General features: G+C 38.3%; 1 protein-coding gene and 1 long non-coding RNA gene across 31 annotated transcripts in view; both read right to left on the minus strand.

Moving 5' to 3' along the window:
• Window positions 1-25,301, minus strand: part of KMT2C (lysine methyltransferase 2C) — a 269,112-nt gene that overhangs the window by 227,204 nt on the left and 16,607 nt on the right. The window lies entirely within an intron of this gene.
• On the minus strand, window positions 17,638-19,221 carry LOC138923857 (uncharacterized). The gene is made up of 2 exons (XR_011438061.1): window positions 18,937-19,221; window positions 17,638-18,857 (listed from the first exon to the last, which is right to left on the minus strand). It is a non-coding gene; the product is annotated as an uncharacterized lncRNA (long non-coding RNA).

Below are 25,301 nucleotides of genomic sequence, written 5' to 3' on the forward strand. Positions count from 1 at the left end.
ATAATAAGGAATACGAAATTTAGCTCTCCTAAAATCTGGCAATACATACTAACTGCAAGGCTTGATTGTGATACATGTATACAATTTATTTCAAAAAGAAAAATTAAAAGGATACAAATGGGGGCCAGCCTTGTGGCACAGTGGTTACAGTTTGGCGTGTTCCACTTTGGTGGCCCAGGTTCATGGGTTCAGATCCCAGGTGCAGACCTACTCCACTCATCCATCAGCCATACCATGGAGGCATCCCACATCAAAAAAGTGGAGGAAGACTGGCACAAATGTTAGCTCAGGGATAACCTTCCTCAAGCAAATAAAGGAGGAAGATTAGCAACAGATGTTAGCTCAGGGTGAATCTTCTTCACCAAAAAGAAAAAAACATATAAATGCTGAGGCCTTGCATTTCAAATTCTTACTAATGGGGCCATAATTCAAATATAAGTTTGGAGACAGCTGCTGTAGAGCTACAATTATATCATTAGTTATGGTTAAGTTCCACATGGCAACGACATACAATGCATCGTATTTTTATTAACACTGAACCACTCTACAAATAGGCCTAGCAATTTTCCACTTCTGCACCACCTATCCTTAAGCTGTTCCTTCTGTCTGGGCATCCGCTAACACATAACTCCTATCTTTCTCAGCAAATATCCATTCATCTCACCTTGTCATCTTTCCAGATCCACAAACTGACAGGTGGTTACTAACCACTCTATAAATCTAAGGCTATGAGTTTATAAGTCAAACTATAATACAAGCCTAATATAAGGAAAATTTAGGTATCTTTCTCTTGCTCTAAGACATAAGTTCATCAAGAATAAAACAATCCTGGGCCGGCCCCATGACCTAGTGGTTAAGTTCGGCAAGTTCTGCTTTGGCAGCCCAGGTTCACTTCCCAGGTGCAGACCTACACCAATCGTCAGCGGCCATGCTATGGCAGCAACGAACATACAAAATAGAAGAGGACTGGCACAGATGTTAGCTCAGAGCAGAATTTTCCTCAAGCAAAAAGAGGAAGATCAGCAAGAGATGTTAGCAAAAAAATAAAGAAAGAAGGAAAAAAGAATAAAACAGGAGTGACATCAGCATTATGATGGAGTGAGCTTTTCCCTTAGTGTTTCCCTGCTAAGACACAACTAAAAGGACACTCATAAACCAACAGAGCACATTCATACAACACAGTAGACATGTGAGAGACCCAAGCAGCCATCTGTCTGAAGGTGGATATACTGGAACCCCTGGGAGGCAGTGAAAGGAGGTAAGGGGATCTCTTCTCCCTCCCCGAATGGTAGCAATCTAGGGCACAGGACTATGCATGAGAATAGATGAGAGAAAGGACAGCCCTCCACAGGAAAGCCTTCACTCTTGGAGTTGCTTCCCAACCTGTGGAAATGCTCCACACCGAGGAAGCTAAGCAATCGTGGCAGCATCTTCACCAAGCCAAGCAGCCCAGGAGGGCAGACAGCGAGTGGAGAGCAGGAGAGGACCCAGGATCACGCACGTGAAAGAAAGTGCCCTGCTCTCCCCCAGCACACCAGCTCAGCGGGTCAGCTAGAGCAAGGGATCCCTGCCAGAGCACATGCACGCACACATGTGTAAAGCATCAGCAGCCAGAGGGAAAACGCAAACATGTCCTGTCAGCACAGCTTCCAAAGGACAAGTACAGCTGCCAGGGATCACAGCAGGCTCAGAAGACACAGCTCCTGCCACTCCCCGCTTGGTGGCAGGTGAAATCTGCGACCATATACTACCACTATGCAATGGCACAAATCAACCCCATGAAAAAGCAGGCAGAGCTATATTAACACTCCAGACCAGAAGGAAAATGACAAGTACCCAGAAATCAATCCTAAAGTCACAGAAATTTACAATCTAAATGACAGAATTTAAAATAGCTATCATAAAAAAATTCAACGAGTTACAAGAAAACTCAGAAAGACAGTCCAATGAAATCAGGAATAAAATTAATGAACAAAGGGAATTCTTCATCAAAGAGATTGAAACTATAAAAAAAATCAGAAACGTTTGAGGTGAAAGACACAATGAATGAAATAAAGAAAAATCTGGAGCAGATACTATGGGGGACAGAATTAGCACTTTAGAGGACAGAAACAGAGAAATGCTTCAGATGGAGGAGGAGAGAGAACTAAGACTAAAAAGAAATGAGAAAATTCTCTGAGAAATATCTGACTCAATTAGGAAATGCAACATAAGGATTATAGGTATTACAGAAGGAGAAGAGAGGGAGAAAGGAGCAGAGAGCTTGTTCAAAGAAATAATAGGCTGAGAACTGCCCAAACCTGGGGAAAGAGCTGGAATTACAAGGAAATGAAGCTAATAGAACTCCTAATTACACCAATGTAAAAAGGCTCTTCTCCAAGGCATATATTAGTAAATTTGGCAAACATCAATGACAAAGAAAAAATATTAAGAACAGCAAGGCAGAAGAAAATAACCTACAAAAAGGAATCCCTAGCAGGCCTTCAACAGATTTCTCAGCAGAAACCTTACAGGCTAGGAGAGAGTGGAATGATTTATTTAAAATTCTGAAAGACAAAAACTTGCAGCCAAGAACACTCTATCCAGCAAAAATATCCTTCAGATATGATAGAGAAATAAAAACTTTTCCAGATAAACAAAAGCTGAGGGAGTTCATCACCACAAGACATCCCCTATAAGACATGATCAAGAAGGCCTTCAAATCTGAAAAAAAAAAGACAGAAAGGTTTTACAAAAGCCTTGAGCAAGGAGACAGACAAAATAGAAAATTGCAGCTCTCCAACAGAACACCTTAGCAAACAATTATAATATTAAAGAAAAAGGGAGGGAAAACATCAAAAATAACCATAATCACCTTCATTTTAACCACAAAATCACAGCACAAAACAGAATAAGTTGACAATAACTTAGACGAGGAAGAGGAAAGGGATGGAACCTGGTTAGACCAAGGAAATAAAAGGCTATCACAAAACAGACAATCTCATCTATGAGATCTTTTATACAAACCTCACAGTAACCACTAACAAAAAATCAGAACAGAGACACAGGGGCTGGCCTGGTGGTGCAGCGGTTAAGTGCACACGTTCCATTTCGGTGACCCGGGGTTTGCTGGTTCGGATCCCGGGTGTGGACATGGCACCGCTTGGCAAGCCATGCTGTGGTAGGCGTCCCACATATAAAGTAGAGGAAGATGGTCATGGATGTTAGCTCAGGGCCAGTCTTCCTCAGCAAAAAGAGGAAGATTGGCAGCAGATGTTAGCTCAGGGCTAATTTAAAAAAAAAAAAAAAGAGAGAGAGAGACACAAATGATACAAAACAGAAAACTGAGAAAACCATCACAGAGAACCACCAAATTGAGTTGGCAGTCAGAAATACACAGGACAAGAAATGAGAAATACAGAACAACTGGAAAATAAGTGAGAAAATGGCAGTATTAAGCTCTCATATATCATAATCACTTTAAATGTAAATGGATTGAATTCTCCAATCAAAAGACACAAAGTCGCTGGATGGATTGAAAAAGAAGACCTAACAATATACTGCCTCCAGGAAACACATCTGAGCTCCAAAGACAAACACAGGCTCAGAATGAAGGGATGGAAGATGCTAACTCCAAGTTGATGGCAAACAAAAGAAAGCAGGTGTTCTCACATTTACATCAGACAAAGGAAACTTTAAGATACAAAAGGCAGTGAGAGACAAAAAGAGGCAGTATATAATGATAAAAGGGACACTCTACCAAGAGGACACAACACTTATAAATATATATGCACCTAATACAAGAGCACCAGATTACATAAAGCAACTATTACCAGATCTAAAAGGAGAAATTAACAAGAACACAATAAAAGTAGGGGACCTCAACACCCCACTTACATCAATGGATAGATCATCCCGACAGAAAGTCAACAAGGAAATAGTGGAATTAAATGAAAAACCAGACCAGATGGACTTAATAGACATATATAGAACACTCCATTCAAAACCAGCAGAATACACATTCTTCTCAGGTGCACATGTTGGAACACTCTCAAAGATATACCATATGTTGGGAAACAAGGCAAGTCTCAATAAATTTAAGAAGACTGAAATCATATCAAGCATCTTTTCTGACCATAATGCTATGACACTAAAATCAACTACAAGAAAAAAGCAGGGAAAGTAACAAATACGTTGAGACTAAACAACATGCTACTGAACAACCTACGGATCACTGAAGAAATTAAAGAAGAAATCAAAAAATATCTGGAGACAAATGAAAATGAAAATATACCATACCAACTCATATGGGATGCAGCAAAAGTGGTCCTAAGAGGGACATTCATAGCAAGACAGGCCCACCTGAACAAACAAGAAAAATCTCAAATAAGCAATCTTAAATTATACCTACCAGAACTAGAAAAAAGAACAACAAACAAAGCCCAAAGTCAGGAGAAGTAGGAAAATAACAAAAATAAGAGCAGAAATAAATGGAGACCAAAAACACAGTAGACAGGATCAATGAACCTAAGAGCTGGTTCTCTCAGAAGATAAACAAAATTGACAAACCCTTAGCCAGATTCACTAACAAAAAAGGGAGAAGGCTCAAATAAATAAAATTAGAAATGGAAGAAAAGAAATTACAACATACACAACAGAAATACACAGGATTATAAGAGAATGCTATGAAAAATTATGTCAACAATTAGACAATCTAGAAGAAATGTATAAATTCTTAGACTCATACAACGTCCCAAAACTGAATTAAGAGGAAACAGAGAATCTGAATAGACCAATCACAAGCAAATAGATTGAAAGAGTAATCAGAAGCCTCCACAAAAAAAAAGTCCAGAACCAGATGGCTTCTCTCGAGAATTCTACCAAACATTCAAAGATTTAATACCTATCCTTCTCAAACTATTTCAAAAGATTGAGGATGACGGAACACTTCCTAACACATTCTATGAGGCCAACATCACCCTGATCCCAAAGCCAAACAAGGACAACACAAAGAAGGAAAATTACAGGCCAATATTGCTGATGAACATAGATGCAAAAGTCCTCAACAAAATACTGGCAAACTGAACACAGCAACACACTGAAAGGATCATACACCATGGTCCAAGAGGGATTTATACCACGGACACAGGGAGGGTTCAACATCCTCAAATCAATCAATGTGATACACCACATTAACAAAATGAGGAATAGAAACCAGATGATCATCTCAAGAGGCACAAAGAAAGCACTTGACAAGATCCAATATCCATTTATGATAAAAACTCTCAATAAAATGAGTATAGAAGGAAAGTACCTCAACATAATAAAGGCCATATATCATAAACCAATAACCAATATCATCCACTGGAAATCTATCAGAAATAATCAATAACCACAGCAAAGTTGCAGGGTACAAAATCGACTTATAAAAATCAGTTGCATTTCCATACTCTAATAATGAACGAACAGAAAGAGAACTTAAGAATACAATTCCGTTTACAATAGCAACAAAACAAACAAAATATATAAGAATAAATTTAACCAACGAGGTGAAAGACCAATACACTGAAAACCATAAGACATTATTGACAGAAATCAATGACGACATAAAGAGATGGAAAGACATTCCATGCACATGGACTGGAAGAATAAGCATAGTAAAATGCCCACGCTACCTAAAGCAATCTACAGATTCAATGCAATCTCATCCCAAATCCCATGACATTCTTCACAGAAACAGAACAAAGAATGCTAAAATTCACATGAGGTAATAATAGACCCTGAATAGCTAAAGCAATCCTGAGAAAAAAGAACAAAGTTGGATGCATCACAATCCCTGACTTCAAAATATACGCTACAAAGCTACAGTCATCAAAACAGCATGGTACTGGTACAAAACAAACACACAGATCAATGGAACATAACTGAAAGCCCAGAAATAAAACCACACATCTATGGACAGCTAATCTTCATCAAAGGAGCTAAGAACACACAATGGAGAAAGCCATGTCTCGTCAGGCAAGGGAAACAAAAGCAAAAATAAACAAATGGGACTTCATCAGACTAACAACCTTCTGCAAGGCAAAGGAAACCATGAACAAAACGAAAAGACAACCCAACAACTGGGAGAAAATATTTGCAAATCATATATCCGACAAGGGATTAATCTCCAAAATATATAAGGAACTCATGCAACTCAACAACAAAAAAACAAACAACCAGATCAAAAGATGGGCAGAGGATACGAACAGACATTTTTCCAAAGAAGATATACAGACGGCCAACAGGCACATGAAAAGATGTTCAGCAGCACTGTTAGGGAAATGCAAATCAAAACTACAACAAGATATCACCTTACACCTGTTAGAATGGCTATAATCACCAAGACAAAAAACAACAAATGTTGGAGAGGATGTGGAGAAAAGGGAACCCTTATACACTGCTGGTGGGAATGCAAACTGGTGCAGCAACTATGGAAAACTGTGTAGAGATTTCACAAAAAATTAAAAATAGAAATACCGTATGACCCAGCCATCCCATTATTGGGTATATATCCAAAGAACTTGAAATCAACAATTCAGAAAGACTTATGCACTGCTACATTCACCGCAGCACTATTCACAATAGCCAAGATGTGGAAGTAACACAAGCGCCCATGGACTGATGAATCGATAAAGATGAAGTGGTATATACATACAACGAAATACTACTCAGCCTCAAAAAAAAAGACAAAATCATGCCATTTGCAACAACAAGGATGGAACTTGAGGGTATTATGTTAAGCAACATAAGCCAGACAGAAAAAGACAAACACTGTATGAGTTCACTCATATGTGGAAGATAAACAAACACATGGACAAAGAAAAATGATTAGTGGTTACCAGAGGGGAAAGGGGGTTGGAGGGTGGGCATATGGGGTAAAGGAGCACATATATATGGCGACTGATAAACAATAATGTACAACTGAAATTTCACAGTTATAAACTATTATGACCTCAATAAAATTTTAAAAAGAATAAAACAATCTTATTTATCATTACACTCCTCTCTGTACCTCCTGGAGAAACATTCCTCTTGGCAAATTTTGGTCAGAAGGAATACAGTGCATATAACACATACTAAACTGATTTTCTCCTAAATCTACACTTCAACCTTCCCAAAAAAAGTATTCCGCACAGAAAGCACATCAGTGAATGTGTATTTATTTTGAACCCTATAACTCTAGATAGCCAACAACTACTTTAACAGCATTCTAACTCTATTCGCATCATGGTACAGAAACTAAACCAGGACTTCCTTGGAGAATTCCCTGTTTTTAAGTACAGAACTTGGAACTTAGAAATTATTCTAATATCCTACCAAAAGTAGATTAAAGTGAACACTTTGAAAAAAGAGAACTGAATATATTTTATTTGCCTCCAGTGAATTCTCTCTCTTGCGTAAGCCTTGATAAGCTACCATGCAAAAACTGCAAATGTCTATCACCTGTCTTTGCCTCTGCACTCCTATCTGTTTTCAACACAACTGAGACCTGGAAAGGCCTCAGAGCACGTGTGTAACTGTGGAAATGATCCAAACTCATAAACTCACAATTTCTTCTTTAACAATGAAGTGAGTAGTTAGAGGAGGAAAAAATACAACTTTTTAAACACACCTTCCATAATATCTCACAGCTACTTCACAATGACCCTACCTCCCCACTTGTAGCTCATCTAGTTATTTATCAGCAACTAACCCTCAGTCAATGATAAAAATGAAAGGCTATGGAACTGTTCATCATTTCCCCATAAGTGTCTTAAATGCACTGTGCTTAGCATTCTCCATGCATTATCTGGTTGAAAGCTCAGGCTTTAACTAACTTGCCTGAAGTCACATGAAAACCATCAAATTGTACAACTCCAGGAAGCAGCATCTGAATTGCATTTTAGGTGAAGGCCATCCCCAGCACAACATGGACGGAGCTATGCAATGAAGTGGTCTGGATCCCACAGCTAAGCCGTGGAGCTGAAGCTCAAAAGCTCTGCTATGTCTGAAGAGAAACAACACACTCAAAATCTTAAAGCTACACTGACTCCCATCTCGAAATTGAAGGATGAACAACTGGTCGTACAATATAACAAAAATCTCTTATTATATAATAACTCAGTTATCAACCTGAAGGAAGGAAGGGAGAGAATAAAGGAAGGAAAGTCAATAGATAACGACTACTGAAAAGAGAAGCAGGAAAAAATTGTGAATAGAAAGTCTTACAGAAGAATTGGCCTCAGGTGAAAACGCACATCTTCAGCGCTAGGAGGCAGTAACCAAAGAGAGATCTAAGGGGTACAGAGGAATCAGGGTGCTTTGGTTTTTCCCACCCACCCCAGTGCTGCCCATATAAGACCACAATGATAGTTTTATAAAGAATGACCAGCCAGCATTCAGGTTAAAATGACACTTGCACTCAGAGTAGGAAAAACCATAAATTATGCATCGTACTCTGCCTTCACCTGCCCCCTACTTGTAACTTTGAAAGGATTCGCTTATTTCAAAACTAGAAAACTGATCTGAGAGTAAAAAACTTCATTAAAATATATGGCTTGAAAATATTTAGAATCTATTATAACAAGAGCTTATTTTTCTAACATACAAAGAGTATTTACAAACCACTTGGGGGGAAAAATATAAGAGGTTGACCAACCTAACAGAAAAGTGGTTGGTCAGTGACATATAGTAGTCACTATTCTTTACTCAACCAACAGCCACTCTCCTTCACAACTTGTTCTTGCTGTCAGAGGCCACCTCCCATTATAAAGCCTGAAAAAAACAGATTTTTGCTTTCCTGGCACCACTTGTACCTACAACATAAGTGCATGGTCAACCACAGCCAATAGGATCTGAGGAAAAATCCACTGAGGGCCTCCAGGAAAGGTGTTTTGTTCCAAATAAAAGAGATGTACATGAACAAATATACTTTGTCTTTACTAGCTGTGGCCAGACAGACTACTGGATATGTGAACTATGACTCCTCTCTTTTTCTCACATCCCACATCCAACTCAACAAATCCTTTTAGTTCTGCCTTCAAACATATGCAGAAACACTTCTCTGACTCCTATCTTTTTCCAAATCATCTCTCACCTGGCTGCGTGCGATATTCTACTAACTAGCACGCCTGCTTCAGCCTTTATCCCCTTCATTCTAGACGCAATACAGCAGCCAGCATGATGAGCCTTTTAGAGTCTCAGTCACAAGGTCAGTCCTCTGCTCAAAAGCCCCCAAAGGTATCTCATCCGACACGGAATAAAAGCCAACAAGATCTCACGATGGTCACAGGCCCTGCATGCTCTGACTCCCTGCTACTCTGTCCCGCCATCACTCAGCTTGGGCCACACTGGCTCTCCTTTGGTTCTCTGAACGTGCTGCACACTCCTGCCTCAGGGCCTGTGCACTCACTATCCCCTCTGTCTGCAACGCTCCTCCCCTTCCCATCTGCCCTTGCACTCTTACCACCTAAGACTCTACTCAGGGGCTGGTCCGGTGCCACAGTGGTTAAGTTCAAGCACTCAGCAGTTCAGAACCACGCACCACTTACAAAGCCATGCCGTGGCACGTGTCCCACATATAAAATAGAGGAAGACGGGCACGGATGTTAGCTCTGAGCCAATCTTCCTCCAAAAAACTAAAAATAAAAATAAAGATATTTTTTAAAAAAAGACGCTGGTCAAATGCCACCTTACTGAGGCCTTCCAACACCCCATTTAAAATAACCAACTCAGCCCTGGCCATCCTCTTTGCTGCTCTGTTTTTCTCCATAACACTTAACATCTTCTGACACACTATACATTTTACCTACTTGTTTCTCTCTCCCTCGCCCCCACCAAAACGTAAGCTCCCTGAGGGCAATAAACGTGGTCTGTTTTGCTCAGTGCTGTTATTTCCCATACTTACAGAATATTGCCTGGTACACTGTAGGTGCTGAATAATTATTTAAGTGATTAACCTAGCAACCATCACCAACAAGCTGACGATAACAGTGCAGGAAAAGGGAAAGCATCTGGGACCCTGATGATTTCACTGAGCTACTGAATTACATCTGGACTTCTGGTCATGAGAGGCCAAATTTTACTCATTGTTTTAGCCATTTTAAATTAAGATTTTTGTTATTTAAAGCCAAAAAGTACCCGGATACAGGACACAGGTAGGCAGTTTGCAAAAAAAAGAAACACTAGTGGCAAATATACTCAATTTAATTCAATCATAAGACATGCAAATTAAAACAGCGTCAAAATAATGTCACCCAGCAAAAACATAAAAGCTTAATATATGTATATCCCATTCAACATGACTCATTAACACACTAGTGGTATTTAGTATTTTTTAATATACATAAACATATATAACTCAAAAGAGCTTGATATTATTCCACTGCCTGTATGTTTTCCCCACACTTTGAGCACTAGCCAGGACTGTCCACTCTTGGCCAATAATGTAAAAACAACAGTTTACTCTGATGAAGTACTTCCTCTGCACCTGGCCACGTGCTATCCACTGTTACACGCATTATTTACTGCCCACAACAACCCCACAAAAAAGGTACCATTGTTCTCCCATTTCAAAGTTGATGAAGCTGAGCTACAAAAAACGATCAATGAGCAGCCCCTAATCAAGTAGGTACTAAGTTACGAGGCTAGATTTGAACCGAGGCAGTTTTGACCACCAGAACCCAACATCCTGCAAACACTACTGGCCAAGAAGCAGAGCATTCTACCAAACTGAATGTGTTCTTTACTCCTCCAGGGCCTTTTTATCTGCCATTTATTTTGTGTTTGGATTCTGACAAAAGGTATTCAAGCGACACTGCCAAACTTATCAGAAAGAAACATTTCTTTCTGATATGAAATGAAAAGACAAAGATTGGTAGAAGTCCTCTGTCTCAGTTTTCTCAACTGAAAAAACTGGAAATACTAACATTTACTTTTTAGATTGTTGTGAGGATTAAATAAATTAATACAGTACATGTGCAGCACCTAGGATAGAACCCAGCATACACTAAACAATCAACAGTTTGTATTTTCATCGTTATCGTCATAATTATGATGAAGGACTTCATAAATGTCACAGAAGCTAGAAGGACTGACCAATAGCTGTATGACTAGTAGCTGGAAGAAACTACAGCCACAGACGTGTCGTGACTTCAGGGATACAGAAAAGGAGAAGCTCTGATTTTCATTCTGGGAACAGCGTGCTTAAATGACTCAGGAAAGAACAAGTTCCAGTAGAACTTTCGTTCCCATTTTCAGAAAGGTATGCCCTGTCCCCATCTTCTTCCCCCAGCATCCACTGGTGGTGAGGGTGCCAGGAGAAAAGACATGCTCTGCTACGGGAGTCTAAGTAAATACCTCATTTTTAGAGAAGGGCAATTGGTCAGCATCTCTCAAAACTTAAAATATATGTACTCTTTGATAACAGAACGCTACAGCTAGAAATTGATCTTCTAGAACATGCCCCCTCGTATAACTACACAAACACATGGATGTTTGCTACAAAGATAATAATAAAATTGGAAATCAACTAAATGACCATCAATAAGGTAGTTAAATAATTTAGGGTACCTCCAATCTAGTTTAAAACCTGTTTCTCCACCAGGTTCTCTAATCTAATAAGTAAATGACACTACTGGTCCACCCAAGCTACTGAAAGCCAAAAATCTAGAAGACAACTTTAATTCTTTTTCTCATACGCCTCTCATCAAATCTTTTAGCAGATCTTATCAGAGTAGCTTTCAAAACACATGAAACCTAACCTCCTTTCGGTTACAAGCCTACTCTGAGCTGTATCTGCCAAGATGACTTCAACAGGCTTATTGGTCCCTGGGGTTAAAATCCTCCAATTGCTCCCACTGCACTGAGAATAAAACCCTACTCCTCACCATACCATGCAGGACACTATACAATCAGGCCCCTGCTCACCTTTCAGACATCAAGTCCTAAGCTCTCCTCATTGTCCAGTAAGCGCAGCCTTCTATTTTGGGAGGCAGGGAGTGTCCCTTGAGCATGACATGCTCATTCTTGTTTTGGAGGCTTCACAATGAACCATGTTCTACCTAACTTTTCTCATACCTTCCTCTTCATCATTCAGGTCTATTTCAATGTCATCACTTCAGAGAGACCTTCCTGACTACCCTACCTCATGCACTGTTTTCTCTCAGAATCATTAGCAGATACTCTCTACACCATTACCATAGTTTATTTTCTTTATAGCATTTCTCACTATCTGAAATTAATTGCAAGGAATACATTTATTTTATATCTCTCACCATTGAAATATTGATCCAGTGAAGGCAAGGTCTTGGTCTCTCTTGTTCGCACTGAATCCTCAAAATCTAGAACACTCCTTGGCATAAGCAAGCACTCGATTTCTATCAGCTGGATAAATGCAGTTTTTGAAAAGAATGAGAGTGATGTGTATATGCTAAAACAGAAGAATGCTCAAGACAGACTGTTAAAGTGGCAAAAGCAAATCACGAAACAATAGACACAAAAAAATCCCATCTGTGATAAGCACATTATATACAAAAAGTATATGCACAGAAAAGTCAACAAGGATACAAAATAAAGAGTTAACTAATTCTCCCTGAAACATGTGGCTGAAGAAGAGGGAGAAGAAGGCCTTTTACTTTTTAAGTTACGCTCTGCTGAGTTCTTTGAATATTTTTGCCAGCATGTATTACATTCATAACTTTCTTGTGAAACTTTCCCAATCTGCCACCTGCTATAAAAAGCCAAACACACACAGTGGGTACTCTCTTTTCTAAACACCTAGGACACCTCATACACAACTTAAAGTTCCTACTATATTTCCACAACCTAACACGTTCCGAAACACTGGATAACTGAATACCTGAATATTTATCAGATTTTGGTGTAGTCCAGTTTCAAGTTCAAAGAGCAGATCAAACATACACATTTATCTCCCTTCAATAAAAGGTTATTTAAATAGTAGTAAAAAGAACTCTTAAGAAAAAGGAAAATTATTTAAAAAGTAAAATAAAATGGAGAGACCTCTTCTAAAGAAAAGAACTCACAGGCTGGGGAGACAGAACTAGTGAACCTAGTGTGTGTGCTGGCAATTTGGGGTAAAACGATGGACTCCTACATGTCAGAATACAAGCGAATATTACCAGCATCACCCTAAGTCATTAATTCCCACCAAAGGCTCCCTGTGAGTCCTTCTACTAATTCTGAAATCTGAGTGGTACCAAGGATCAGCAGATGTTTGATAAAAAGCATACAATATAAATGAAATCAAGATCAACAACAAAATACCCTAGAGCAAACAGACTGGGGGAGGGTGATGACTTTAAAGAAAACTTTCATTAACATTTTCAGAAAGATTTAAGAAGATTATGAATCCACAAAATGAGAAAAGGATTTGGGGGGAGAGAAGAATTCGTGAAAATTTAAAATATGACTGCCAAAGTAAAATTACAGAGTCTAAGGATAAAGTAGAGGAAACGTCCAGAAGAATAGATGGAAAAGACAAAAGGATGGTCGGTGGGAGGTGGGGGGCGGGGGGAGGGCGCCCTTAATTCAAGAAGTCCAATAACCAACTAAAAGAAGTTATAGAGAGACTAAAGAGATAATTAAAGCAATAATAAGAGGGTTTCCAAGAACTAAAAGACATGAGTCTTTAATAGTAATGGAAAAGCTACACATCTAGACATCTTTGAGAAATGTCCATTTAAAATGGATAAAAAGAAGACTCTAAAGAGCTTCTCTGGGGGAAGACAAAACACATCACCCACAAAGGAGCCAGAATCACACTGCATCAGACTTTTCCTCAACAACAATGGACACTAGAAGACAGTGGAGCAACGCCTTCAGAGCTCTGAGGGGAACTAATTTTCAACTTATTTGGCTTGAATAAAATAATACCAGTCAACTATAAGGGCTAGTGAAGACTTTTTCAGATATGCTAGGATTCAAAAATCTATCTCCCTCATACTCTTTCCTAGAACTTTATATAAAGATGTACTGCATTAAAACGAGGAAGCAACTCAAGAAAAAATACAGATCCAGTACAGTAGACCCAAGTGCAAAATCAGTGAAGCAAAGTCCAGCACCCAGAGCAATAGGCAACCAGCCTAGATAACATCCAGTTCAAACCTGACAAGGACCAAAAGAAGCCCTTCCTCGGGGGGAGAAAGTATCCATATGTAGAAAATAACAGTGACAAAAACAAACTGCATGGAAAGCTGATAACATGGAAGAAAGAATAGTGATAAATAAGGCAAGAAAAAAGGCAATTACAGACCCAAAAGCCAAGAAACAATACAGGAAATCTAATCATATTCTCCTTGTCTCTGCAGTGAGCAATATTTATATCATCGCAATAATGTACAAACTATTCATTGATTTTCAGCTACTAAAACCAAGTCATAGGGGCTGGCCCAGGGGCACAGTGGTTAAGTTCACACGTTCGGCTTCAGCGGCCTGGGGTTTGCCAGTTTGGATCCCGGGTGCAGCCATGGCACTGCTTGGCAAAACCCATGCTGTGGAATGGAATGGAAGGAAGATGGGCATGGATGTTTGCTCAGGGCCAGTCTTCCTCAGCAAAAAGAGAAGAATTGGCAGCAGTTAGATCAGGGCTAATCTTCCTCAGAAAAAAATAAACCAAGTCATAGGCAAAGTATAAAGGAATACACTACTGAGTATAAATGTTCTCAACCTTGACAAGGCCAAAATAGAAATGACAGACATAAGGACATAAAGGGAAAAGGAGAAGTGAAAAGAAAAGTAGAAGTACTAATATCCTCAATTTTACTACTTGGGAAATCAAGATTGGCCATCACCCATATCATCATGAAGAAAAGGTCTATTGTATCACATAAATTGAAAAGACAGAGAAACTAAAAGTGATATATCTATTGGGGAAGTAAACATAAGGGAGCCAAATCCTCATTTATCAGAGCAGAAATCAATCTAAAATTGATAAATCATAAAACAAGCTTATAACTTAGTCACAATATTACCACACAAAGAACAACTTAAAAGTTTCCTTTGGGGGGCCGGCCCGGTGGCGCAGCAGTTAAGTGCGCACGTTCCACTTTGGCAGCCCGGGGGGTTGCCAGTTTGGATCCCAGGTGTGGACATGGCACCACTTGGTAAACCATGCTGTGGTAGGCAACCCACATATAAAGTAGAGGAAGATGGGCACGGATGTTAGCTCAGGGCCAGGCTTCTTCAGGAAAAAGAGGAGGATTGGCAGCAGATGTTAGCTCAGGGATAATCTTCCTCAAAAAAAAAAGTTTCCTTTGGAAAGTCGCACTAAAGAGTGAGGAAGGGTTATTGATCTTTATTGTAAGCATTCTGGGCTACCTGACTTCTTTCTATGTAGTGACTATGTACATATATTACTTTGTAAAAATTTTTTTTTAAAGACTTTATTTTTCCTTTTTCTCCCCAAAGCCCCCTGGTACATAGTTGTGTATTTTTAGTTGTGGGTCCTTCTAGCTGTGGCATGCAGGACGCTGCCTCAGCATGGCTTGATGAAAGCTACCACATCCACACCCAGGATCCAAACCGGGGAAACCCTGGGCCACCCAAGCAGAGCGTGCGAACTTAACCACTCGGCCACAAGGCCAGCCCCACTTTGTAAAATTTTTAAATGGACTTAAGGAAAAAACCTCCAAGAATATTGACCTCATGAAAAACAATGCATAATACATCCTGCCTAAATGTTTCCCCATAATATAATGGATAAAACGTCCTCTTTTTTCTAACATTCCTAAATACCAGGTAATTTCTGAGGCTTTTCAACCATCTTTAGAGGTAGTTACAGACAACTAAATAAGTCAAGTTACAGGATGTATATATCACTATCATCAAAATTATTGGATCATCACTCCACACATTAAAGCAAAATATAACTACAAATTTAATTCACAGTACTTCAACCAAGACAAAACACCCATATTCATCCATGGTTTCTCAATTTTAATGTTTATATTAACATACGGAAATGTATCTTTAACACCATTTTTTTAGACTGCTTTAGGTTTTATCGGTGTAAGTGGTATACACAGCAGCATTTCGAATACAACACACCTAAATTTACTTCAGTTTTCATTCCATCTTTTCCTTTGTACTTTTCATAAGACACTTTTAGGTAATATAAAGTTTATTTCATTATTTCTTAATCTGTTAGAACCTGAAAGGGGAAAGCTCTTTCTTAAAGTTTATATATAACACAAGATGCGAAAAGGAACAAGTTATCATTTATTACTATTCAAAACAGACAATTTAGTTAAAACAAAGAATGTTTATGCAAAACTACAGAGTAATAGGTTCGCAGCAGGACCAAAGGCAAAAATAAAACCAAATTCTAGGAGAAACATAATCCAATTTTAACCTATGATGGAAGATTCAAGTGAGATACCAAAACTGCTTATAGGAAAATCTTACGCCGTTAGTTTTCCCAGATAAAAAGGAGTATTTGTTTTTGTTTTCTGTTGTTAGAGGCAGTGGCTTTTTTTTTTTTTGTAGGGAGAAGGCAGCTGCCAGGAGATGCTACAGCATTATGGTTTACAGTGTTAACCATTTTAACAAGATTCTACTCAACAAACAGAGCTTTTTTTTTAATAAAACATTTAAAAACAAACTACATTGGCGCTGGCCCCGTGGCCGAGTGGTTAAGTTCACGCGCTCCGCTGCAGGCGGCCCAGTGTTTCGTTAGTTCGAATCCTGGGCGCGGACATGGCACTGCTCATCAGACCACGCTGAGGCAGCGTCCCACATGCCACAACTAGAAGAACCCACAGCGAAGAATACACAACTACGTACCGGGGGGGGCTTTGGGGAGAAAAAGGAAAAAATAAAAACTTAAAAAAAAAAACTACATTGTGAGGAAGCTCCCATATGATGACAACATTTTATTTTTTTTAACATTATGGAGTGTCATCAATATCAGTCAAACAACATGAGTTAATGCAACTGTTCGTAGGAAGAACAGTCTCAGTTCCCCATTAAGAGCCAAGTGTCTGTGATGGCCACAAGAGAATGCATCAGACAGCACACTTCAGTCAAGTCAGACTCACTTTTCCATTATTCATGAAATATAACAAAAAGCCAGGAAACATTAAAAAATAATTTACCAAACTCCTCTCAAACCAAAATATAGAAAGCTACTGCATAATTTAACACTTAAGAGAAATTACACTTTTGTTCTCATTAAAATGCAGCAAAGAAAAAATGGTTCGGTGTTCTTTAATAAGGTATTAGGTAGTTTAGAAAGGACACAACTCTATCACATTAGTCTTTTATTTATTTTACATTTTAAATAGGTCTAAAAGTTAAAAACACGCACAAAAAAACTATACAACTAGAACAATAATGACATTTTTTTTTTTGAGGAAAATTAGCCCTGAGCTAACTACTGCCAATCCTCTTCTTTTTGCTGAGAAAGACCAGCCCTGACCCAACATCTCTGCCCATCATCCTCTACTTTACACATGGGAGGCCCACCACAGCATGGGTTTTGCCAAGCAGTGCCATGTCCGCACCCCGGGTCCAAACCAGCGAACCCCGGGTCGCCGAGAAGCAGAATGTGCAAACTTAACTGCTGTGCCACCCGGCCGGCCCCTAGAACAATAATGATTTTATGACAAATATGACACTGAACACTGGAAGCAGTAATTGTTTATTCTGAAATACAAACTATCAAACAGTTAAAATTCTAATTTATCTTGTTACAATACATTGTTTCCAAATAAATAGTCTCTACAGCAAATAAAACATATGCTTCAGCATTATTTAACTTTACTTTTAGAAAAGTGGCCACACAGGATTTTGCACCTTGGTTAAAAAAAAAAAAAGGAAAACATACTTCTACTTATAGATTAAGCACTGCTGCTTCAATATATAATAAAAATTATTCTAGAAGAGATAACTATCATACTTAACATATACTACAAGGTTTCATAAAAAAACTACGTGACTAATACCACGAGGTTAAATATACTAAATATTATATATAACAAATAACATAACTGTAAATATTGTATCTAAATATTAAATACAATAGGTAACAGTCTGAGTTTAACTGTGAACATAAAGAGGTTAACTATACCCTATACAATCATAGTTTCACTTAACAAAAAGAGGCCATGTACTTAATTTATCAAACTGTTTTTCTCTCAACCTGAAACAAGTTCTCTAAAACACATTAGCTACATAATAGTTTTGAGTTTTTTAAATTTCTTCTGATCTAATTAAATTCTAGCAGATTACCAGAAGAGACATGTTTAAATACTGGTTAAGGGACCAAAGATTTTACTTCTCATTTTTTTCATTTCTAATTATAACTGAAATTAAGCACACATGAAGAACTACGTTGAAAATTCTCAAACCTGTGATACTTGAGTCAAAGTGTTTTTTCAGAGAGTTTTCACATTATATATTTCAAAATGTGTTAAATTCATATTACCATTTAAATATTTTATAGAAGTATATATTAAGTACAGAATTGGAACCAAAATGCTGAATTATTCTAGAATTAGCTAATGTAACACTTAAGAAATTAAGTGAAAAATCTTGAGAACTAGAGGGAGAGGGGTTAAAGATACTGCTTTATTCTCATTACTCTTCTATCAACCAACTTCCAAATCCAGAATATAAAACTTTTATGATCATTTTGTTCTTTTCTTATTTCCAAACCTAGATTTGATTCCATGATAAAAATACACATCTCAATATCTAGTGTCATCACATTTAATGCTTTAATACAGTTAAATACATAATAGAGAAATACAATACTTCGGTTAGTCTTGTCTTTGTTTATTTTTAACAGTAACAATCCAAGCCAAGTCACCCTCCGGAACCAGATGCAAAAACATGATCCTCTGAAAAGAAACGAACACTTTTTAGCCTTAGGGCATTCGAGGTTCTGGCTCTTTTTATTGTCACTTTACATTTTTGTACCTAAACCGTCTTATAAAAGCTGCTACCCCCGCTCGATCAGCCATCTGACCCTGCCAGATCCAATGCCACCGGATAAGAGCGCTTTCCGCTTCCCCCTCCACCGCCGGCAGCTCGACTCGGTAGGGCAGGCTCCCGGCTCCCGGCTCCCGGCTCCCGAGCTCCCGCCCAGGTGCTGCCAACCCGCTCCCACCGCAGCGCCCAGACCAGACAGAACCAACCAGCGCGGAGCTTCCATCTCCTACGCTTTGAGAACCTCCCGCCACACACACCCACCACCAAACACACACACACAGACACACACCGCGGAGCCTACAAGAAAGAGGAGGGGGAAGGTAGGAGGAGGAAAAAGCACGACCAGAGAAGTAGACCAGAGAAAGTAGATCCGTGTGTAGCAGGCGCCTCAAAAAGGTGGGATGGATTTCTCCAAAGCCCAGATCCGGAACCTCGCCGCAGAGCGCCGACAGAGAAAGCCCCCGAGGTTAACTCTTTGCTAACCGTTTACAGGAACTTCCCCCTCTAAGGCTTAATTTCAAATAAACCAAAGGACATTTTATTATTTTATGTCATTCCATGAAATTTTGTTGGGAGCCGAGAATCTAAAACAAAGGGAAACACACATTTTGCATCATTCTGCATCACAACGTTAAAACCTTATGTTGGATATTCCTATCGGTAAACCTCCAAATCCCTCCTAATCTAATATCTCTGAAGTGAGGAGGTCAAAACTGAAATATTAACCACCTAAAATGGTCTTCAGTGCTTACCAAAAATGTCCTACTCAGGTCTCTCTCTCCCAAACCACGGCTTTTCCATTTAACAAAAGGAATTTTTCATGAAACAAGACTACTTAAGATGCTAGAACTATTTTTGCCAAAGTTTTCTTCCTCCTTTTATTTATAGATGTTTATCACAGGTTTTTATTTAAATGTAAGTTTTTTTAACCACCTTTCCCAAACCTCAAAACACGCATCTGTAATTACGGACAATTACCCTGCGGCTCAATAAACAAAGAATTCTACTTTTCCTCCTCAAACTTTCTAATCCTCTATGAAACTGGTCAAGTGTTTTCTACTCCCGGCACTGAACAAATAAAAAGAAACATTATGTAACTGTAGTCCACTTCTGTTGTTCTAATAAACTAGTTTAAATGATGATGTAACAGTGAAAGACTCTCAACAGGGGGTCGGGGGAGGGGGAGAAGAGCAGGGTAAATGGGAGTCAAGTTCTTGCCCTTGATTCCATAGAGGCCAGGTCAAGAAATTTCTTTTTGCAGATCTGGTATCCTGTAAAATCTTACCAACTCAGAACCTTGATTTATAGATCATCATCTTACATGCAATATTCTCAAAACTTAAAATGTTATAGTAGTTACACTAAAATTCAGAATAGTAAAATTAAAGGAGTTAAGACTTAAGACATAACCAAGAAAGCAGCCTCCACAAAAATAATGACTGCATGATTGGTGCTTGTATGCAGACTGACAGACTAGGGATAAACCCAGGCTTTTTGGTCAAAAGAAAACAACTGAAAAGTACAAGTCTATTCTTTTATTCTAACAAAGTTAAACAATGTCATTCCAAAAAATCATCCATAATGAACTGTGAAATTATTTTAAATGGTTTTAGACGACACAATGCAAAATAGTTTCTAGTTTTTATTTCCTCTGTAATGAAGTACTTAGTTTCAAACATGAATAAAATACTAGACAAATTTTAATCCCAAGGTTTTTATTCTAATTAAATTAAATTTACAAAAGTCTTTTGGAAAATTTATATGAAACACAAAGATTTGCCAATGGTGAAAACTACTCAGTAACATTTAATAAAAATACTGCATTTAGAGAAAGCATTTCTATTATCATCAATTAATAGACTTCCTTCATGTAATCAATTTTGGTTTTGTGCCCTTCCACCGAAACACAAAGATGTGCACAATGGTTTATTCTGTATAATAGAATCTTGTCAGCAGCAGTAAGATTAATCAAATACTACTGGCTTTAATTAACTTATCACTTCCCCTCCCCCACTCCATGATTCCCCTTACTTCCCCCACGACTTCCCCTAAAATCCTAAATATCACCTACAAGGGCTAACACATTACAGGCACAGTGCAGTCCACCACCCTGTGGAAGCATGGGGGGGGCGCTCTTTAGCAGCTGCCAACAGAAATATTAAAGGAGGAAAAGCAGTAAGAGTTAAAGAAAAATAGGAGACGTGTGACAGTAATAAAGAAACAGAACCACTCTGATTTTGTATAACATGGTTATTTGTGACTCTCAGAATGTCTGACCATTTTTCATTACTATGAAATAACTTATCAATATTTTCACTGATAAAAGAGAAGATTCATAGTCCCAGGTCATTGAAAACAAAACCAGAAACAATACCATGATTAAAATTTAAAGAACTTTCTCCTCCCAGTACTATGCCCTACTAATGAGACAAAGAATGAGATTGAACAAAAAAGGACATTAAATCTAAGGCTTTGATTTTCAAAAAAAATCAAAAGTCCTAATACATTGTCATCCTAATCTACAAATATTTTTCTTAATTCTCTCCTACCAAGAACTGAATTAAACCTGAATGCACTAAAAAAACTAAGAGAACCTAAGTAGAGAAAATATAATTTTCTTTACAGGCAAAGGAGGCAAAATACGTACAATAACTGTCTTAAAATAAATGTTATTTAAAGAGATTAAATGAATAATACGAAAAACATTAAGAATGCTCCCCCTCCTCCAATAAACTATGGACAAAACATGACTGAGTAATTCACAAGAAATAGAAATACTAGTAAAATTCAAGAATGTTCAATAGTCCTACAACTCAAGTAAATAAAAATTTAAAACTGAAGTACTGTTTTTCAATTATTAAACTAAGAAGTAAGACAAGGGTTTTAATATACCATGCATGACCAAAGTTCAGTGTAACTGGTCCTAACATATTGCTGTTGACCTAATTTGAAACAGTCCTTTTGGGGAACATTTTAAACTTTTTAAAAAATGAGTTCTCATTTAGTAGGAACTTACTGAGTAATAGGCACTGTTCTAAAGGCTTTCTGAATATGCATCCTCTTTAATTTTCTCAATAAACCCATGACAGGGACTTTTTATCATCATCCCCATATTACAGGTGAGTAAACAAACACAGACAGATTAAATAACTTACACAAAGTCCAACAACTAGAAAGTGATAGATCCAGAATTTGAGACCCAGCAATTGGACTTTAGAGCCCACTTACCTCTAAATGTCTGTATCAAGAATCATCAAATGCTTTTTTTTTTTTGAGGAAGATTAGACCTGAGCTAACATCTGCCACCAATCCTCCTCTTTTTGCTGAGGAGGACTGGCCCTGAGCTAACATCTGCACCCATCTTCCTCTACTTTATATGTGGGACACCTACCACAGCATGGCTCACCAAGCGGCACATGAGTCCGCACCCAGGATCCCAACTAGCAAACCCTGGGCTGCCAAAGCAGAACGTGTGAACTTAACCGCCGGGCCACCAGGATGGCCTGCTTCTTTCTTCTAACCTAGTGATCTTGCCTACGGAAATCTGTCCTATAAAAATAATCCAAAATATGAAAAGGGTTTTGTCTACAGAAATGTCTGCCAGAGATTTTACATGGTGTAATAATAAGCAAAATCATAATAATAATATTAAGAGAAGTGGAGGAATAGGGGTGATTGGGGGATGTTTACATAACTTTACTCAATGGAAAATTAAGCACCTTTCAAAATGTTATGAAGATTAACAACATGAAAATTTTCTTTTACATGTTAAGGGGTAAGTAAGCTACAAAATTCTATATATACCATCACCAATACAATGAAAACAAAATATGCACATGAAAAAAGAAAGAAAAGGGATCAAAATAATAGTATGTCTATGTTAGAGTGGTGTGAAAAAGGTGAATTTTTCTTTTTCTCCATGTTCTACATTTTCTGTAACAAAAATATAATTTTAAATAAAATTTAAGTTTTTGAAATAGATTTGCACAATAGAAATCTACAGGTCACATAATGATAGCATAAGAAATTCAGGCTCAAACTCAAAAAGACAACAATGTTTTGACATGTTTTAGTAAGCAGAAGGATAATCTAGTCATATTTCAAAAATTTTAGAAAAGAATTATATCACAATATAATCCCAGTCATGCTAATTTTAAACTAAACAAATTCTATTTTAACCAAAACTCGGATTAATGTCAACCTATCACTATTATCCCGAAGACATTGAAAGAAAAGGCCTACATTTGACAGTAGCCTCTTAATAACACAAATAAATAAAAGGTACCATGAACCAGATTAGGATTGAAAAATATTAGGACTAGAGGCTGGCCCGGTGGTGCAGCAGTTAAGTGCGCACGCTCCACTTCAGAGGCCCAGGGTTCGCTGGTTCAGATCCTGGGTGCGGACATGGTACTGCTTGGCAAGCCATGCTGTGGCAGGCATCCCACATATAAAGTAGAGGAAGATGGGCATGGATGTTAGCTCAGGGCCAGTCTTCCTCAAAAAAAATAATAAATTAGGACTAGAAAGTATAAGAGACCTCATAAATAGGTATTTAATATGGAATTCTGGCAATGATGAGAGCCTAAAAATAATTTTTTAAAACTTGAAATGTTCTTAAGTTCTTTACCCAGCATCATTTTCCAATAGCAGTACTGGCAAGTATCAAAGATCTCAGCACACTTGTCACCAACGCTATGCCAGTGCAACGCTTCCACAGCTCAGCTACTTCTAATGAACAGTTCCTCCCTGCCATAGGAAGAATGAACCAAAAGATAAAGGGGCTAAAAAAGAAGGGTTAATTCAAAGAGTAAAGGGTCACTAAAGAGGCTAATAAGTGGGTTGATGGTAAAGACAAAGTAAAAATAAAAGCAAAGAAATGAGGCTAGCAACAGAAAGGGATAATAATTCCTGATATAAATTAGTTACTTTGAGGGGGAAAAATCTATACTTTGGTTTGTTCTCAGCTTTCATCACTCTTTAAAAAACCAAACCCCACAAAAATGTAGGGGTATCAAAAACTTTGCACTCTGTTCAGTGGGGATACAATGTTGAAAACCCATAGGCACCACCTTCAAGAGGTGCGAAGTCTGGTCTACCATCTCCCTCAACTGTGTCCTGGTTTACCTGCAAAATCTTGAACTTTGAGTAACAGTTTTCAGTCTCAACACTGCAACATAAGGTTTGTCACAAGTACTTTCTTATTAATTATATTCGAACTACTGAAGTTTGTGAAAATTTACTTGAAAATAAATTAGGGCAGTTTAAGGTTATCCCTGTAACAGCCTCCCTCCCACCCACTCGTATTTCCGCCTGCTTTCTCCGGTACAATCATAAAATAACTCTGAAATGCACATTACCCACATTCTACCGGAGTCTGATCCTTTTCACAAGGGAGTACCTTCCCTTGAAGGTCATCTGTCAAGTAATTTCCTACAAGAAAAAAGCAGTGATGCTGTGTTTACTTCCTAAACTGTTCCCTTCAAGGACTCAGCTTTGAGGAGAAAGACCTCCATCCCCTTCTGCATCCAAGACAGTTTCCTTCAGAGGGCACTGTATTTTTAGAGGGAAAGTTCTTATTCTGGGGGCTATGAACCCCTACAAAGCTTTTGGACAAGCTTCAGGAGGTCACTGAACTCCTTCCTTTAAATTATATAAAATCTCTGTATCTATATTGATGTGCACATTATTACATCCAAAGGGATCTGTAGCCCCAAAAAATCGATTAAGAACCACCCAAGATCTAACTGAACTCACACTACAATGATCTGACTCAGCTCAGGTAGGCAGTTTTCCTCACTTAATCCTCATGCTTGATTCCTGCCTATCTAATGTTAATAAAACTTAGGAACTGATGAAGTGATTACTACACGCCAGACTCCATTCTAGCCACTCTAACACATTAATTGATTTAATTTTCACAGCTCTATGAGACAGGTACTACTACTACCCCACTTGGTAGAGGACACAACCAAAGCACCACGCAGCCATTTGCCAAAAGCCACACAGCTGTTCTGTTTAAAAATTGTAAAACTTCCCAAAATGAAACATGGCTATTTGCTTGTGTGCACATTTCCTACTTCTCTTAGCTAACGTCTTTCTGTTGAACCCTCACTTTAGTTGGAAAGAAAATTACGTGATTTTGCTGTCAAAGACTCTCTGCAGGCTGCCAATTAGACAGATAAATCACTCAATTCAAGAAAGACCTTAAGTACCACAAGTGCTGAAAGAGGAACTTGAAAGACACTTTGTCCCAGGATAAAACTTTGCTTGGGATTTTTAAGGTAAGTATCTGATTAGTTAAAAGTTATCTGTTTGGATGTAGAAAATCCTGAAGAGCCTACAAAAAAGAA

The sequence above is a fragment of the Equus caballus genome, chromosome 4, assembly GCF_041296265.1.
Source record: "Equus caballus isolate H_3958 breed thoroughbred chromosome 4, TB-T2T, whole genome shotgun sequence".
Classification (NCBI taxonomy): domain Eukaryota; kingdom Metazoa; phylum Chordata; class Mammalia; order Perissodactyla; family Equidae; genus Equus; species Equus caballus.